Source organism: Hylobates moloch, unplaced genomic scaffold (assembly GCF_009828535.3).
Source record: "Hylobates moloch isolate HMO894 unplaced genomic scaffold, HMol_V3 SCAFFOLD_6, whole genome shotgun sequence".
NCBI classification, from domain to species: domain Eukaryota; kingdom Metazoa; phylum Chordata; class Mammalia; order Primates; family Hylobatidae; genus Hylobates; species Hylobates moloch.
In genome coordinates, this window is record NW_026652281.1 from 147,301,463 (window position 1) to 147,320,868 (window position 19,406).

General features: G+C 47.5%; 1 pseudogene; it reads right to left on the bottom strand.

Annotated features, from left to right (window-relative positions):
- Positions 1-444: 444 nt before the first annotated feature.
- Positions 445-19,406, bottom strand: part of LOC116470645 (keratin, type I cytoskeletal 18-like) — a 29,326-nt pseudogene continuing 10,364 nt past the window's right edge.

Here is a 19,406-nt window from a genome sequence, read left to right on the forward strand (position 1 = left end):
GTGGCTGATAACTCCCATCTCTGTTTCTGTCATCACGTGGCCTTCTCCCCTTCTCTGTGTCCACGTCTTCTCCTCTTCTGTTTCCTAAAAGGACGTTTGTCATTGATTTTAGGGTCCACCTGGGGAACCCAGATAAGCGCATCCCAAGATCTTTAACTTAGTTACATCTGCAAACGCGAGTTTTCACATTTTCCAATTCTTACACTCAAATAAGTTCCCATTCACAGGCTTCAAGGGTTAGGGCATGGACATATGTCTTGGGGGTCACCTCCAGCCCACTACAGCCACAGAATCTTTCTCAGCATAGTGCTCAAATTAGTTGATGCACACACACAAAAAGATGATGGCCCATGAAATGCAGGCCTTTTATTTATTTATTTATTTTTGCTCTCTCAACTTTTTATTGGCCTCCTGCTCCCCAAAGTGGACCCTGCTTCTCCTGGCTTAATGTCTCAGAACTTTGGAGTCATTGGTCTCAGACACCACTTTGCCGTCTACTCTCTTGTGGGTGGTGGTCTTTGGGTGGTTTGCATGGAGTTTCTGCTGTCCAGGGCATCACCAAGACTGAATTCCTCACCGTCTTCCAGCAGGCAGTGGTAGGTGGCGATCTCAGCCTCCTGCTTGACCTTGATGTTCAGCAGGGCCTGGTACTCCTGGGCCTGGAGCTGCCCCTCTGCCCGGGTCTATGCCAGCTCTGACTCCAGGTGCAGCAGGATCCCGTTGAGCTTCTCCATCTGCAGGACCTAGCGGGCCTCCACTTCCCTCAGGCTGTTCTCCAAGCTGGCCTTCAGATCTCTCATAGAGTCCAGGTGGATCTCTAAAGACTGGATTGTGTGTCTTGGCTCCATTGAGTGTCACCTCAGCAGCTTCAACCTTGGCAGACTGCGTGGTGACCACTGTGGTGCTCTCCTCAATCTGCTGAGACTAGTACTTGTCCAGCTCCTCTTGGTTCTTCCGAGCCAGCTCCTTATATTAGGCCTGGATGTCTGCCATGATCTTGGCGAGGTTCTGAGATTTGGGGGCATCTACCTCCACAGTCAACCCAGAGCTGGCAATCTGGGCTTGTAGGCCTTTTACTTCCTCTTTGTGGTTTTTCTTCATGAAGAGCAGCTCCTCCTTGAAAGCCTCGATCTCTGTCTCCAGCTGCAGCCGAGTGACATTGGTGTCATCAATGACTTTGCGGAGCCCATGGATGTCGCTCTCCACAGACTGGCACATGGCCAGCCCTGTCTCATACTTGACTCTAAAGTCATCAGCAGCAAGACAGGCATTGTTGATCTGCAGAACGTTGCGGGCATTGTCCACAGTATTTGCGAAGATCTGAGCCCTCAGGTCCTCAATGGTCTTGAAGTAATGGCCCCAGTCTCTGACCTGAGGTCCCTTCTTCTCCAGGTGCTCCCAGATTTTGTTCTCCAGCTTCTGGTTCTTGGTCTCCCGGCTCCTCACTCTGTTCAGGTAGGAGGCCAGGCAGTCGTTCAGGCTTTGCGTGGTCTCCTTCTCATTCTGGATGCCTCCTATTCTCTGCAGACCCCCGGCCATCCCTGCAGCCAGGCCCCCAGACCCCAAGCCACCCTGGAAGTTGGTGGAGTGGGACATAGAGATCCGGGAGCCTGAGCCCCCCGCAACTGCATAGACGCTGGCTGCGCTGCTGACCAGCCAGGTGCCATAGCTGGGAGGCTGGAGGGAGCCCAGGGACTGGTAGTTGGTGTAGAAGGTGGAGCAAGTTGTGAAGCTTGTGCCGTCTGGGAAGGAGAGCGAGAGGACAGCACTCAGGCTTTGCCGACCTAACCTTTTATAATCTCGAGACTAGATCAACCCGAGTGATTTCATCAAACTATAAACTTCTATGGAGTGCCAGTTATGGAAAATCCTCAATATCTCAACTGCGCAAGGGGCCACTGAGTGAAAACTAAAAGACAGAATGTATCAGAAAGGGCCTAACACGATGTCTGGCACATGGTGGCACTCAGTCAGTATTCTGAATACTGGCTCTTCTAGGCACCTTGCTGGGTCCCATAAGACAGTCTCTGCCCTAAAGAAGAAGCTAGCCACACCACTGGTGGGAACGTAACCTCAGGAGATCCTAAAGGGAAGCAGCCCCAGGGAAGTTTTCTTTGTAGAGAGAACATTCCTCCCACTTGAAATCACGTATTTAACATCTGTCTTCCCCAATTCTTTCATTTATTCAACAAATATTTTTTAGCTGGATCAGTTATGTGCCAAGCTCAAGAAATGAAATGTTAAACCAATGTCCCATGGGGCATGGCCTACTGAAGGGGACAGGATTGTAAAGATATTCAACCAAAATCAAGATATAACTACAAACTCTAATGGGAAGAAGGAATGCTACCAAAGAGAAGCAAGGCTCTACTGCAGATTAGAGGTCAGGAAGCCCCTTTGAGGAAGAAACATTTAAGCTGAAAGATGATAGGATTTGGCCAAGCAGTGAACTAGAAGAAGACACCCTGAGACCTCAGTGGGGTAGAAACTATGTTTGCGTTCACTTCTGACCCCCAGGAACTAACCTAGTGCCTAGCACGTAAACGAAGCTCAATAAATAGGTGTTAGATTGCATTTAATTGAAGTGTGGTTATCTAACCCCCACTTTACAGATGGAAACAGCAAGGCAGGGCACCTAAGCTTGCATTTGACAGGCACGGATTTCTGTGGACGAGGAGAGCTTGGCATTTCCCAGGTTACTGTGGTTGTCCACACCATCCTTCCTGCCTCCCTCAGGCCCCTCCCTACTTGGCTCAGGCTCCCTGAAGGAGGTATGTGCCAAACCAGGGGGAAAGAGGGGGAGGAACGGGGGGGAGTTGAGGAGGGAGGCCTCATTTCAACCTGGCACAAGGTGAACTATTTATGGCAAGAACCAGATGAGCAGGGGGCTTGGATGCTGAAAAGTCATGGAGGAAAAACACCCAATTCCCAGCCAGAGCATCAAAGAACTGTTCCACTGGGACATCTCTCCCCTTCCATACACTGGACTCCAGGGCTGCCCTGACAGGACTGAACAGACCCCTTTCCTATGTTGTCTTCTCCCTGCCAGCCTTATTCTGCTCCCTGGACGTGTCCTGGATGATTCTCACACATCGTCTAGGCTCTGCTCAGCTGCCATGTCTAGCAAGAAGCCACATGCTCCTCTCCCTGTTGGGTTAGGTGTCCCTGCCCTGCTCCTCTCATAGCCTGCAGTCGCTGCCCTTGAGATGTGCTGTGAGGTCATTTTCCGATGGTGAATTCATTACAAGCAGAGATCATAGCCTGTTCTCTGTTGTGTGAACCCAGCATCAGCACCTGAGCCTGGGTACATAGGTACCTCATGAAAATTCATTGAATGGGCAAGTGAAGAAAAAAAAAATAAGTGAATGACACTATCAATCAATCACAACTTTTTTTTTCTGTAAACAGGTTGCATGTAAATGTCAGAACCACCATTCATCCCCAGGCCTGCTCTGTACCAAAGATTGTCAGCACGCCTGTCCTGCAGGGGTATGTGATCTGCCAGAGGGTCAAGAGGGTGAGGGTGAAGAGAGATACACCAGGACAGCCTCCAGATGAGAATTTATTCTTTTGCCATCGTTGAGCTGCTGCTACTACATACCAGGTGCTGTGCTAATGCATGGCCTCTGCCTTCAAGGAGTTTGCAGTTTAACCAGGTCAGAGAAGACACATTGATGAGTGCTGGCCAGAGGGGGTGCAGGACACAGAAAGGAGGTGGGATGTGGGGCACAGAAGGAGTAGGTAAGCCCAGACCAAGGCTGGCTTTGGATAGAAATTGTCCCACAGCTCAGAAGCATGACCAGCTCTAAATGCCAGGGACTGTGGGTACACATCATAGCATATAGAAGATGTCTCCCTGCCCCAAGACTGCAGCATCAAATCCTGCCTAAATACATCTCACACACACACACACACACACACACACACACACACACACACACACACACACGATGGAATCCTGGCGGATACTTCAGCCTCAGCTTTCCCCAATTCCCTGGGACTCCTCTTCCCTCCCACTCCTGGCACCTTATTCTTCAGCCAGGCTGAGCCGCCAGGAGATAGTTGAGGACAAGAGCCCAAAGAAGGACTCTCAGAAGCTGACCTTTCCTTCCATACCCCTACAGTCCCTCTAACCCACCGTCCTGCAGGTCTTTCAGAGCTTTCTAGGCCACAACCGCAAAGAGAGTCTGGGCCCGCACCCTCTGCATTCGGGCTGAGGTCTCATGGCGCATGAGTGTCCAGAGCTCAACCAAACCCTCCTCGTGGACAGAGTTGGTGCCAGGCTTGGCTGTGGTCCTTGGCTTAGCTTCCTTGGCTCCTGTAGGTGGAAGGCCCCTGAGCAATTGTGGTTCCTTCTGGGTATCTCAGCCAACCCGGAACTTCAGCCACAGCACCAGCACCCACAGGTAGCAACTGTGAAAAAGTAAGGCCCTGTGACGTCACACCCTAACAATAGTGCTGAGCAATTACCCACACAAGACTCAGGCTGGGACCGGAGCAAACCTGCACTGCAGCACTGTGTGCCAAGGAGCGTGGTGGCTGGTGACCACCAGAAGACCCCCATCTCACTGGGAGGCACAGCTCCCACCATGGCCTAGGGGCTGCAGGCTTCCACAGAGAACGTTGGATGTGGAGCCCGAGCTCATCTGCAGGTAGAGGGTGTTGGGGCAGCATCCTGTTAGAGCCCACAGGGTTGGCTATGAAAGTTCCTGCAGCATGAAACATGGTCTTCCAAGACAAGCCTTTCCCATTGGAATCTCCTGTGCACAAGCATGCTTGCCCATGGTATTCACAGAAGAGTGGCAGTATAATGCAGTGTTAGGTGCCCAGGCTTGAGAGAAGACCAGGCCCAAAGTCTAGCTTTTTCTTTTAACTAGGTAACCTTGCATCTGTCTTTTACATTTGCGCACCTCACTGTGCTGATCTGTTAAAGAGGGATAATGACAACCCAGCCGTGATGCCTCCGTGAGTTCCTTCCCTGTCCCCCTTGCAAACCAGGTATCGCCATTAAGATAACACAACATTAAATCAGCCTGAGATGAGTTTTGAAAGGGCAATTCTGCTGGTTCTTATTGCAGATATTCAAAGGTGTGAGTCATGAATCACAATAATGTGAGTATCTCTTGAAAGATAGTGAGCACCCACCATAGTCCAGGCAATGTGCTTGGTACATTACAGAATCTCAGTTCATTCTCATAATGACCCTATGAATACTATTATTAATCAAATTTTACAGATTAAAAAAGCAGAGATCAGAGAGGATGTGATTTTTCCCCATGGTGGCAGAGGCTGCCAGCTGTCCCTCAATATATGATCTTCCCTATTCCTTAGTGCTAGACTCTCTGATTCTTATCTGGACACATGGCCAACCAGAGTAACGACCTTTCCTAAGGTGCTCCCTTGCATCCACATGTGGTCATGTGATTAAGGCTGGCCAATGGGGTTTGGATTGAGGTGATGTATACGGTTCCAGGAAGTGTCCTTAAAAGGAGCTAGGAGGGGAAGATTTCCCCTTTCTTGCTCCTTCTTTCTGCCTGCTAGAATGTGAGCATAAGGGCTGGATTTTCAGCAGCTATCGTGCTCTATGAGGTGCAAGATCTTTGGAAAGATCTATGCAGGGCAGAGCTCAGGTTCCCGGCAATAAGGACTGCCATATCGGTCATGGACTGCTGCCTTTCAGACATTTATTTCTATCTTATTTAGTCACTATTATTTGGGGCCTTTTTTAATTTGCGCGTTATCTCAATCCCAACTGATATTCCAAAATCACGTGGCAAATAAGGGGCAAGGTTGGTATTTAAACCCTGCCTCTCTCATCCCAAAGGATCCTTAAATGTCTGTCTCTGTAATGTGCACATGCATTTGGATGAGCTGGGGATTCAGCTTTGAGGGTTTTAGCATCAGTCCATCATTTGACACTTCATGTGACTTGTATGCAGAAGCCACATGAGGATTCACCTTCTCTCCCACCTCTGGATCTCTGGTGACCGCAGCTCAGCCCTGGGCCCCCCTACTGGCCCAAGGAAGACCCACACATCTTGGATCACTCACCTCAGGCCAGGGAGGCTTTCAAGGACTGGCGGGAGGTGATGGTGAGGAGTGACCAGCCTGTTAGTCTTAATATAGTCCTAAGAAAAGTTGCTCAGAGGGCTTCTTTCAAAAATAGAAGCATTTGATTGAGTCCTGGCTTCTGGGGGTATATAGATAGTCTCATTCTTATTATATCACTTGGATTGATTTGCAGATTAATACCAGTTTTGAAAAAACTGCCAGCCTGTAGTACTAGACACAAGAGACAGAGATATCATATACCAATGTCCACAGCCTGTGCTTCTGCCTTCCCGGTAGATTCTGCTCTGTTATGGGTGGCAGTGGGAGGCCAGGACTGGACGAGGAAGGCCTACAGCTCACCCTGGCATCTTACTTTCCTAACAAGAGCTCGCTGTGGCCAGGAAGTGTGCATTCACTTGTTGAATCTTCTCCACAACCCTGGGAGTTCGCACGGTTATTATCCCCACTTAAAAGAATAGGAAAATTGAGCTTCAGAGAGGTTCGCTAGCTTGCAAGTACGCAACAGAGCCAAGATTCGAGCAGAAGTGTGTCTCAACGCTGTGACCAGTAAGGGTTTTGTGTACACCTGGGTGAGGTGGGGGTGGGCTGGGCATCTGGGGTGTTGAGTGCTTTCAGGGAGGAGACACTGCGTCTGGGGATGGATTGGGGAGAGGGGATGGTAAGAGCACATGTGAGATGGGAATCCACTCATTCAGTTATTCCTGAGCACCTGCTATGTCCAGGCACCATGGATCTAAAAATAAAACACAGCACCTTTCTTCAAATAGGGCAGCAGGAACAGACACAGGTGCTATAGGACTCTTTGTACACACTGCGATGCTCACAGGAGACCCATCCACTGCAGTTTTCAGAGACCCCCTGGTGCCTCTGGGGCCTAATCCTGTGCCACATCTGTGATGTCTCCAATTTGCTTTACATACTGCATGGAGGATCTTTTTGAAGCATTGCTTTCTGGATAATATCTGAACTGCCTTAGTACCCACCAGGGACAAGTCTGTGGGTGCCTCTTCTGCATCACTGGTCACACTTCCCACCCGGCTCCCCTCTGTGTCCCCTTTTCCTCGGGGTTCCAGCCAGGTAGGGCCCTGGGGAGGCACTTGAACAAGCGTCCTTACTTTCTACTACTGTGCCCTAGGACACACAGTGCCCTCCCTGGAATGCCCTTCCCATGTCCAGCTGACCTGGCAGTGGGAAGTGACCACCTCCTGAAGCCTTCTCTGATCTCCTGCCCATAACACCAATACCCCTATGGCACACACCAGTTACATGAGTCTTCTCCAGTGCCAGCTCTCTGCCTTCTCAGCAACTGCACACTTTCTGTTCTCTCTGCCTGGGATGTTTTTCCCTGGGGACACCACACTTTGATTTTTCAGGTTCCAGCTTCCTGTGCAAGAGAGACTCTCCCTGACCACCCTATTTAAAATGGAGGCTCCTTTTCTTTCTTCTTGATCTCTGTGCACTGCTTGGTTTTCTCATAATACCAGCACAATTGCAATAATTTTGTGGAGGTCTTTGTGTACTTCATCTTTCTGCCTCCCTGCACTTTCCACTGCATTGAGGAAGGAGACCTTGCTAATGATGTTCCTAATTGTATTTCTGGTCTTTGAAAAATAGTGCTTAATAAATATTCATTGAAGAGATGGTGACTACGTGGGTGTAGACGTATAAAAGAACTCAGTTAATATATGTAGATTACACTCTATGTAAATGACATTTTAATAAAAAGTAGCTACTAAATGTATCGGCTATTTGAAAGAACAGCTGGAGCATGAATTTGCCCATGAGCCTTATTCTTTGTATTTTTGTCGCTGGTGTTTAACAGAGTCTGACCCAACATTGCCTCCATTCTAAGATGCTCGTGTTCCCATGATGTAAAGTGGGAGAAATCAGAGCACATTATGCTAATGTGCTCTTCCTTTATACTTCCTCTCTGGAAGTCATCATTAAACCAATGGTGCATCTTCAAATAGGTGACATATCTTAGAGTATTGAATGTAAAAAACAGTGTTTATGGAAATCACTCACTTCAATGCTGAACTAACTGGACTTGAAAAGGGATCAACTCTTAAGGGAGCTTGAAAAGGAGGTTTGGGGGTTTCCACCCTACTTCCATCGCCTGTTTAAGGGAACAGCCCTTTGAAAGAGCTACAGAGAGCACACTAGTGAAGGCCTTGGGATTGGATCATCCGTGGCTGGACCCTGGTTTGGCACTTGGCAGCTGTGTGACCTTGAGCAGATTGCTCAGCCTCTCTGAACCTTAGTTCCTCATGAAAGAGGGAGCATCACCCATACCTTGCAGAGCCCTGGTAAGGATTAAGTGAGATAAAGCTGGGGAAGTCCTTAGCCTCGCAGCTGGTGTGCAGCAATCCCTTAATGAAGAGTGGCTATTATTAGTAGAATTTTGCTCTAGCCCGGCCCCTGCCCTGGGACCTTGGTGCTCACAATCAGCCCACTGTAAGTGCCACATAATGGTGTGTGTGTGTGTGTGTGTGTGTGTGTGTGTGTGTGTGTGTGAGAAGGGACCAGGGTACAGGGGAGGAGGAGGAGGTACTGCCCTGGGGCCTTGCACCCTTGAATTATCTTCCTCCCAGCCCAGCCAAGCGGTTTCCTTCCCTCTGCTAACCTTCAGTCTTCTGAGAACCCAGCTCTAAGCCCCAGGGGTGCTGGGAACAAAAGGGCACAGTCAACACTCATTTCATCTGATGTCAGAACCTCTTGTCTCTCCAACGTCCCTGGGCTTCAGAAGCCAGGAGAGGATTTCAGCCTCAAAATTGGAGCCTGCCCATCCTGCAGTCTCAGCTCTAACGAATGCCCACCTGCCGTCCCTCTCTGAGTATCCTGAACTGCCTGGAATCCTGAGCCAGCCAATGCTGTTTTCACCTCTGAGCCTTTGCACGTGCCATCCTCACCCCCTGACACTCCCTGCATATTCCACTTCCAGCCCTGGGCCCTGAAATGGGATCTCCTTCTTGCCTCTATTTTACAGGTGAGCCAGCTGAGTCCCAGAGAAGTTTGGCAACCTGCCCTAGTGACACAGTGGCATCTCACTTCCAAGGGCATTAGGTGATACCCCACATCATTCACCAAAATAGTAGTCAAGATGTCTGCAGAGCCCCTGGACGCCAGGCTTCATGTTCACTCTCTCATTAAGTGTCATGATGTTATGAAGTCAGTATTGTTCTCTCCACTTTACAGATGAGGATGCTGATGTGTTCAGTCACTTGCCTGACGGCACATATTGGCTAGCAAAGGTGGTCCTGCATCTCTAGTCCCTCGGGACTCAAGCCAGTGCCCTAAACCACCTCATTCTACTGATTTCTGGGGATTGGCATCCTGAAATTGGGACATGCTGTTTTGTAGTAAAACAAAAGATTCAGGGCCTCAGGAGGAGCCCCAAAGAAGGTGGGCTTCCCTGACCAGGCCAGACAAGTAGTACTTCTTCCTCAATTCCTCCAAGATCCTTGTTTTTTACAGGATATAGTAAGGTTTTAGCCCTGGGGGCCCAAATACCTTGGTCACTTTGCAGTAGAAGTGCAGTTTTGTTTTGTTCACACACACACACAAAATATATAATACACAGAATATATATATATACATATATAATTATAATATATATACATATATTATATATACATATATTATACATACATATATGTAATATATATATACATACACATATATATGTGTATATATTATATACTTTATATATAAAATATATATACATATATATACACATACATATATATGTATATATATTATACACTTTATATATATATATATATTTATATTATACTTAAAGCTTGAAAACAACCCAAATGTCCAACAATGATAGACTGGATTAAGAAAATGTGCCACATATACACCATGGAATACTATACAGCCATAAAAAATGGTGAGTTCATGTCCTTTGTAGGGACATGGATGAAGCTGGAAACCATCGTTCTCAGCAAACTATCGCAAGGACAAAAAACCAAACACTGCATGTTCTTACTCATAGGTGGGAATTGAACAATGAGAACACTTGGACACAGGAAGGGGAACATCACACACTGGGGCCTGTTTTTTTTTTTGTTTTTTTTTTTGAGATGGCGTCTTGCTCTATTGCCCAGGCTGGAGTGCAATGGCACGATCTTGGCTCACAGCAACCTCCGCCTCCCGGGTTCAAGCGATTCTCCTGCCTCAGCCTCCCAAGTAGCTGGGATTACAGGCACCTGCCACCATGCCTGGCTAATTTTTGTATTTTTAGTAGAGACGGGGTTTCACCATGCTGGTCAGGCTGGTCTTGAACTCCTGACTTCAGGTGATCCACCCGCCTCGGTGGCTCAAGCCTGTAATCCCAGAAGTGCAATTCTTAAGAGCACCAACTCCAAAGACAGCCGCCCAGGTTCAGATCTCAGCAACTCCACTTTCCAGCTTTGAGTCTTTGTGCGAGTGACTTAACCTCTCTGTGCCTCAACTCCTTTGTCTGTAAAATGGGGATAATAATAGTATCATTGTTGGGATATGAAATGAAAGAGTAAACAATCAAAAAATGTTAGGTTGGAGGCTGGGTTACGTTTTGTTTTTCCTGATATGGAGCCAGGCATTCATAAGGATTCTTGCTTTTTTCAGGAGGTGGGTGCTGCAGCCAGGCAGCTGGAAATGGGGATGTGGAAACAGTCCCAGGGCCGAGTGGGGACAGCCAATTTCAGCAAGTGCCCCTGCTCAGCAGGGGAACTGCTGCTTGAGATTTGGAGGCTACCTGCTCAGGCCTGCCTGCCAGTCCAGTGAGTGGGCCCCTCTGGGCCAGGCGCCTATTTTCATTATCAAGGCCACATTCCTGGGATTCCTTGGTGACTAGGCACTTATTACAAGAGAATCAAAGTGCCAAAGGAAACTACTCATTTGAGGCCGAGACCTGGATTTTTCATTTTTATAATTGGCCCTTGGGTCTGCACGTCCTGGGTATACTGGCAGAAGGGAGCTGTTGGACAAAGTATCTCTATGGGGCCCCAGTCATCCCTGGGGGAGGGCGGGACTGGCCCCCTGCCAGATCTGCTGGGCCCATGCAGAAGGCCTTCCAGAGGTCATGTTGTCCAGCCCCTGCCACTCGGCCTGACTCATCAGCACCTAGGCCAGAAGGACAGGTGCTTACCTGAGAGCTGACAAATCTTTGTAGAAGGAGCCAAAGACTTGGAAATCCCCTCTGTGTCCTCCCAACCAGCTATCTATCCAGCCCAGCAGTTCTCAACTGAGAGTGAATTTCCCTCCAGGGGACATTTGGCAATGTCCAGAGAAATTTTTGGTTGTCACAACTGGGTGTTTAGAAAAGGGAAGGTGCTACTTGCATCTAGTGGGTAGAAGCCAAGGATGCTGTTGCTAGGGACAGAATACTTGTGTTCCCCCAAAATTCCTGTGTTGAAAACCTAACCCCTCATGTGATGGTATTAGGAGGTAGGGCCTTTGGAAGGTGATTAGGTCATAACGGGGAGCCCTCATAATTGGGACTAGTACCATTATAAGAAGGGGCCACAGTGTTCTCTTTCGCTCTCCACCGTGTATGGATACAAAGAGAAGTCAGTAGTTTGCAACCCCAAAGAGGGCCCTGGTGGGAACCTGACCATGCTGGCACCCGGATCTCAGACCTCTAGCCTCCAGAACTGGGAGAAATACATTTCTGTTGTTTAGAAGCCACCAGCTATATGGTGTTTTTGTATTGCAGCCGAATGGACTAAGACAGATGCTAAACATCTTACAAGGCACAGGGCAGCTCCTCATAATGAAGAATGGTCTGGCTGCAAGTGTCAGCAGTGCTGAGGCTGAGAAGCCGGGGGCTGGCCTCGATCCCCTGCCCTGCATCGAGTGCCCACGCTTTCCCAGTTAGAGTTCATGGAAATGTAAGAGGGGAGGATGGGCTGCTCAGGTGCATCCTTTAAGAAGACAAGAAGTGTGGCCCAGTGCAGGTGGGAATAAAGGCCAAAAGACACACCTTTTTACCAGATGGACAGCAAGGGGGACATAACCGGGGATTTGGAATCCTGCAGACCTGGGTCTGCACCTGGGCTCCATTCCTCAGCTGTGGAGCCCTGGGCAGGTCACTTCATCGGTCTGAGCCTTATTTGTGAAATAAGAGGATCCATCCCCCTTGCAGTGAGGGATGTACATCTACCTCATGGGGTAGGTATAAGAATTAGCAGGGATGATACCTGTAGTACCTCTAGTGTATGCCTGGCACGCAGAAGGTTCTCCACACATGAGTCTCCACCTTCCTCCCCCTACGAGAACATGCCTGTCTGTACCTTCCTTCTCCCTGGCCTCCTAAGACCCATTCTCTGCCCCAGCCAGATGAAGCCTTGCTGCCCCATTCTCTCCTTTGTGCCCTTGGCCTCCCTCCTCTCTTCTTCTCCAAATCCTCCCAGCACCAGGGCCTCTCTCCCTCTAGAGCATCCATGCAGCCCCCACCCCCTGGCCATTCTCCTAACCCAGCACAGATGCCCACCTGGCTCACACGCTGGATCCCGTGGGTTGCTCCTGGCTTTAGGAGGCATGAGTGTGTATTGGGGAGTATGTGGTGTGTGCAGTATGTGGTGGGTTTGAGTCGCATGTACATACAAGTTTGCACGCATACTGGGCATGCTTGCGTGTGAACATGTGTTTATGTGTCTTGTGTGGATGCGTGTGGCCTGGGACTGCTTCCTTTTCCTTTTGTTTTCTCCCAGTCACTGCAGGACACTTTGCAATATGCTGGGTTCATTAGCTGAGAAGGGCCCTTGGCGAAAACTGGAGAGATTAATGTCTCCAGATTTTCCAAACAGTCTCATCATTCCCTCCCTCTGTGACAGATGCCAGAAAGAAACCCATTATCATAGACTTTCCCCAGCCCATCCATCCTCCTTTTCTGAGCACTGACTCTGGCCAAGCCCTGTCTTAGACACCAGGATAGACAGAGGAACCACACACGACCCCTGCTGAGGGTCATGGTGGAGTGGGGCGCTCTCTGGTCAGCCAGGCCACACCCGGAGAGTGCAACCTGCTTTTCAAAGTTGAAATACTCCTTAATGATTGGTATACAGCCCCTACTCTGGGCCCCAAATCCAGCAGGACACTGCTCCAGGGCTGTGCCTGGCCTCCTTCCATTGGGTCTGATTGTTTGGTGCTTCTGCCATACCAGTTGTTAAATACTTTTAATAAGACTCTTTGGAGACAGGTGCATGATCATTCTGGAATTCACTAAGAGCTCCAACCGGAGGTATCAAGAAGATGGAGCCACTAACTCTGCCTGCAGGTTGTCAAAAAAATCTTCAGAAAGAAGAAGATTCGCCTCTGCGATCATAAAACCTGAGAGAGGGTCTGCACAGAGATAAGAGGGACAGGTTAACCAGGCACAGGGAAGAAGAAGCGCAAAGGCAGGGAGGAGCGGGGCAGAATCTTTGGCGGAAGGTGACATGTTCCCGAGAGTGTGGGATATGGGGATAACTAGAAAGGCAGTCAGAAAACTAAGCTGGAAAAGGCCTTGAATGCCAAATTCAGGCACAGCAGTTACCTCAGCCTTCCCCAGGATTGTGGAGGACCGTGTCAGTGCCATGCTGTAACCCAGGTCTAGGACCGGCTATATAGTTCATGGGACCCAGTGCAAACTAAAACTCTGGAGTCCCTTTTAAAAAAAATTATTAGGAATTTCAAGACAGCAACAGCAGAGCATCAAACTAGGGACAGGGTTCTTGTAAACACAGGCCCCCATGTGACTGCACAAGTTGTGTGCGCATGAAGCAGGTGCCACCAGGACCACTGGTCTGAACAGATGTTCTGTCTGGGATTTAGAAGAAGGTAGCCTGAGACCACCAGGCCAGGGTGAGGAAGCAGGAAATGCCTCTGCAGAATTCCCCATGGCCTTCCCGGAGATCACCTGCTTCCCTTGGTAAGGTATCCAGTTACCAATCCAAAGGTTCTGTTTTCAGAGCGTTCATTCATCAGCTGGATTAGTGCAGCACTTTTTGCTAATGCCTTGCCCGCCCAGCTGACCCTGCCACTGCTTCTGGTAAGTACAGGCTCTGACAAATGGCCCGTGGCATGGGAACCGGCCTGGAGCCTGCCCAGGCTCCATCTCATACAGGGCCCAGCTGGTGAGTGAAGATGGCTTTAGTGGCCACCTCGCCAGGAGCCAACAAGCCCAGTGCTTCTGGGAAAGTCACTGTGTCACGTTGCTAATTCCCCTTTCCCAGAGAGGAGATAAGCCGCCAGATGGAGGTAGAAATGAACAGAGGCCTAACTGTCCTTTTGATGCAAATTGAGGCCTAAATCAAAGGCTCCTCTTCTTGGGGTTAATAGAATCATTTGGTTAAAAGTTTAGAAGCATTTCGCCACAACCTCTGTCCTCAGCAACCTGCCCTCAGTATTTGCATATGTTTTGAATGAAAATTGTCAGGACCATGCAAACTAGACAGTTAAATGTGTCTTATCAGATGGCCGTGGGGGGATCTTAGGGGGAACAGGAGAGAAACACAGGTCAGACTGAGGCTCTTGTGTGGCTCTGGACCTCAGTGATAGCAACTGCACTGGCCCAGGCTGATAAGCAGCTTTCTCCATTTCACCTGCACCTCTGTGACTAACAAGCCACCTGCAGAAACTCGGAGACTTGGTGGGACCTGGAGAAAGATAAAGGACTCTTTATGTCCCTCCAGATCCCAGGGAGTTCAAGCATGAGGAGAAGGGTGAGGGTGCTGCTGCCCCTAAAAAGAGTTTCCCTCAGTTGATCCATTACCCCATTAATCATTAAGCACTGCATTCAGTCATTTCTTCCTTCAATATTTCAACTGTCTTTACCAATAATACCTATCTTTAGGGAAAAAAATCTGAAAGTAAATACAATCTTTATTTTCTTGTTTATCACATCATATGCATCACAAAACATCTTTGCAGGAAAAATAATTACAACAGAGATTTGCAAAGTGAAAAAAAAACAACTCTGAAGCTCCCCTAATTCCATTGCCCAGAGGGTTACCACCATTAACTTTTGGGGCTGTAAGATCTTCCAGACTCACTCCGTGCATTCATAACATGGAACTCTGTTTTACTGTCAAGCACATTGCTTTCTGGTTTTTTTTTTTTTTTGAGATGGAGTCTCACTCTGTTGCTAGGTCAGAGTGCAGTGGTGCAATCTCAGCTCACTGCAACCTCCGCCTTCCAGGTTCAACTGATTTTCCTCCCTCAGCCTTCCGAGTAGCTGGGATTACAGGCACACGCCACCACACCCGGCTAATTTTTGTATTTTTAGTAGAGATGGTGTTTCACCATGTTGGCCAGGATGGTCATGATCTCTTGACCTTGGGATCTACCCACCTCAGCCTCCCTAAGTGCTGAGATTACAGGTGTGAGCCACTGCACCCGGGCAACTGGTTTCCTTTTACTGCCACTTTCGCTAACCATGGTATTTCTCCATGGGCAGCATTCTTGGCATTTGGGTGTGTAGGACTGTCCCTCACATAGTGAGCTCTTGCTCATGAATTGCCAGTGTCACATTCAGATTCTCATGGCAACCAGAAGCTCCCCTGCTCCCAACATTTCTGGACTCACCCTGGGCTGGGGAGGTTAGCTCAGATCAAATATCTCCTTTCTGCCAGGTGCTCTGCTAGGCCCAGGTCATGCTGAGCTGAGCAAGATGTAGTTGAAAACCAAATAAGCCATGTGTTCCAGCTTGCTGGGGTTTTGTGAAGAAAGCAGCCACCCCTCCAGTCATATAATTCGCAGGTTGGGATTTGCATTTTGACTTCCAAAGACCCTTGAACAACTCAGCATTGCCCACCGCCCTTCAGAGCTTATTTCTTCTTCCTGCCTGCCTATAGGTTCCAAACTCATTATAACTAGCCTAAATTGCTTTTGGAATGGGAAAACACAGTAAACCTATTTTTTACAAAATTTATTTATGAGATATTAACGTGCCCAGTATTTGGGCAAGCACTGTGTGAGAGGTAATAGATATGGGAGAAAAATCTTCAAAGCTACTTATAAAACAAGGACAAACCATTTTCATTTCAAACTGCTTAATATATTCAAGGGTTAGAGAATAAGGACAAGAAAGCCTACGTATGTTTTAGAAGATGATTCTTGTGTCATGGAATTGTTCACGGCAGGCTTCCCGAGATGGTTGATAATGTGATTCAGAGAAGCTTCCACCTACCCCAGGACTATGAGGTGTGCACATCTCCTGTAATAGAAATGATAGTGATGCCATAAATGACACCATTACACTTATCATTAACTTAGTTTCTCTTGCATGTGGGGGCTTCTACACATCCTGATGGCAATGATAATGACGATGACTTGAAGTAATGAGCTTAAGTGAGACATTGCATGCCTAATATACAGTAAGCATGCAGCGATGGAGAGTTTCAGTGTTTATCTCACTTCTTTCTCATAGTAGCCCTTGCAGTAGGTGTTATCTTTCCCATTTTGTCTGCTAGAGACCAGAGTTCAGTGAGATTCAAACACTGCCACAGATCACAACAGCTACTAGATGGAGGAGCTGGGATTTGAACCTTCCTCCCCTAGGAGCCAGGATGAAGCAGGTTAGAGCTTTGCTGGAGTTGCTTGGCTAAATTAGGGGGTACACCAACCCAGCTTTTCTTCTTAATGTTCAAGTTTCTTTGATGGGTTCATTTCTATGGACTTTCCTCAATACTTCCAGAGACTGACTTGCTTTTATTTGCCATTTCTCACACCTTTGCTTTGGTTTGAGTGGAAAATCCTCAGCATTGGATCCTTTGCTGTTCAGCTTTAATTCTACCCTAAATTAAAGGCCTCTTAACTTTCACTTGAGTTTTCTCAAGCTCTTCCTGTTTCTGTCTAGATCAAAGCCTAGTTTGTAGCCTGATGTAGCCTGAATATTGAAATCTATCCCCTTGGGCATATCCAGTTACTAAATTTGTTTAAATGTTTTTGAACATTAGTTTTAGAGAAGGAAAAGCCAGAGTTTGCTTTGGACCAAATACTCCTCACTTACTGGGACTGTCATAATCTTCAAAAGCCTTCATTTATCTCTACAGCATAATTCATAAATCCTTCCTACTTTTCAGAAGAAGGCACATTGAGGCGTTATGGCGGCCCCCACACTGCCTTTGACCCATATGGTCTTTTAAATATATTTAATGAATTGTCATGATTCAAAAATCAAGGGGTTTCACATAACAAAAGAGATTTCCTGCTTCTGCTTGAAAAGGATCTAGACATATCTAGAAGATCTGGAAAGACTAGGCCTGCATTTTGAGCCCCTGAATAACAGTTGCTCCCTATAGATAGCCATGTAGTCCCTACCATGAGCCCTTGGTGTTACATCTAAAAAGTTATCACCAAACCCAATGTCATCTGGATTTTCTTCTATGTTATTTTCTAGGAGTTTTATTGTTTTGCATTTTACATTTAGGTTTATGATCAAGGTTAATTTTTGTGAAGAGTATAAGGTTTGCATCTAGATTATTATTATTATTTTACACGTGAATATCTACTTTTCTAGCACCATTTGTTGACAAAGCTATCTTTTCTCCCTTGTAGTACCTGTGATCCTTTGCCAAAGACCAGTTGGCTATATTTGTGTGAGTTTATTTCTGTGATCCCCTTTTCAGTTCCGTTGATCTATTTGTCTGTGCTTTCACCAATGCCACAATGTTATGATCCTTTTCCAGTAAGTCTTGAAGTTGGATAGTGTTAGTTCTCTGAATTTGCTCTTCTCCTTTAATATTGTGTTGGCTATTCTGGGCCTTTTGCTCCTCCATATAAACTTTAAAGTCAGTTTGCTGATACCTGCAAAATAACTTGCTGATTTTTCTTTTTTTTAAGACAGAATTTTGCTCTTGTCACCCAGGCTGGAGTGCAATGGCACAATCCCGGCTCACTGCAACCTCTGCCTCCTGGGTTCAAGCGATTCTTCTTCCTCAGCCTCCCGAGTAGCTGAGATTACAGATGCCCACCACCACGCCCAGGTATTTTTGTATTTTTTTTTAGTAGAGATGGGGTTTCACCATATTGGCAAGGCTGGTCTCGAACTCCTGACCTCAGGTGATCCACCTGCTTCGGCCTCCCAAAGTGCTGGGATTACAGGCGTGAGCCACCGTGCCTGGCCAACTTGCTGAAATTTTGCTTGGGATTGCATTGAATCTATAGATCAAGTTGGAAATAACTGGTATTTTGACAATATTGAGACGCTCTTTCAATGAACATAGAATATCTCTCTATTTACTCAATGTGTTTTTCCCTGAAGAACCATGAATTCAAATTAAAACAGATTCAAACAGAGCTGATCAGGTGCATATGAATGGGAAGTGGGGAGAAGAGATGTCCAAGCCCAGCTGATTAAAACTCTGTCCTTGACCAAACTTCAGACAGGCTCCTCTGTGCCCTCTTTTAAACCAGGCCTCATCCTTAGGCCTTGCCTTTGGCCTTCCTGGTCCAACTGTAGCAAAAATCCTGCTAAGTCAGTTTTCCTAGAATCTCCACATGCTTGCTATTTGGACACCTTCACTATCTTTTCAAATTTCTCATTCCCCATCTTTGATGTTTAAGTCTTTGGCCTGCCTTCAGCAGAAATTCTGTTAAGTTGGTTTAGCAAGAATCCCCTATCCCTGATGTCTCCTCTTAGTAATTTTCCATTCAATGACCCCCTCACTCTGCCCATTGGCTAGAAATCCCTGTCTTTGCTGTATTTAGGTCTTCCTCACCATGTTAATATGTCAGAATAATTTTCTTCTCTAATACAGCTCACCAGGACGCTGACGCATCTCTAAGGAGTCCTAGGGTACCAGCAACACTGTGTGAAAATCTCTGGGTGCTTCCGGCTCTGAGAATCCAAGGGTTTTGGTAGGGAGCCAGGGATGAGATGACTTCATGGCACTTAGAACTTCTGTACACAGAGGTATATTGCTATCTTTTTCTCTCGGGAATTCTACCTGTGGAGTTGGAAGCATTATTATTATTATTATTATTTTTTTGAGACAGAGTCTCTCTCTGTCGCCAGGCCAGAGTGCAGTAGTGTGATCTCAGCTCATGTAACCTCCGCCTCCTGGGTTCAAGTGACTCTCCTGCCTTAGCTTCCGGAGTAGCTGGGACTACAGGCAAACACTACCATGCCCAGCTAATTTTTGTATTTCTAGTAGAGACGGGGTTTCACCATGTTGAAAGTACTATTTTTGTTGTTATTGTTGTTGTTGTTGTTGTTGTTGAGACACAGTCTTGCTCTGTCATCCAGACTGGAGTGCCGTGGTGTGATCTCAGCTCACTGCAACCTCCGCCTCCTGGGTTCAAGCGATTCTCCTGCCTCAGCCTCCCAAGTAGCTGGGACTACAGGCATGTGCCACCACACCTGG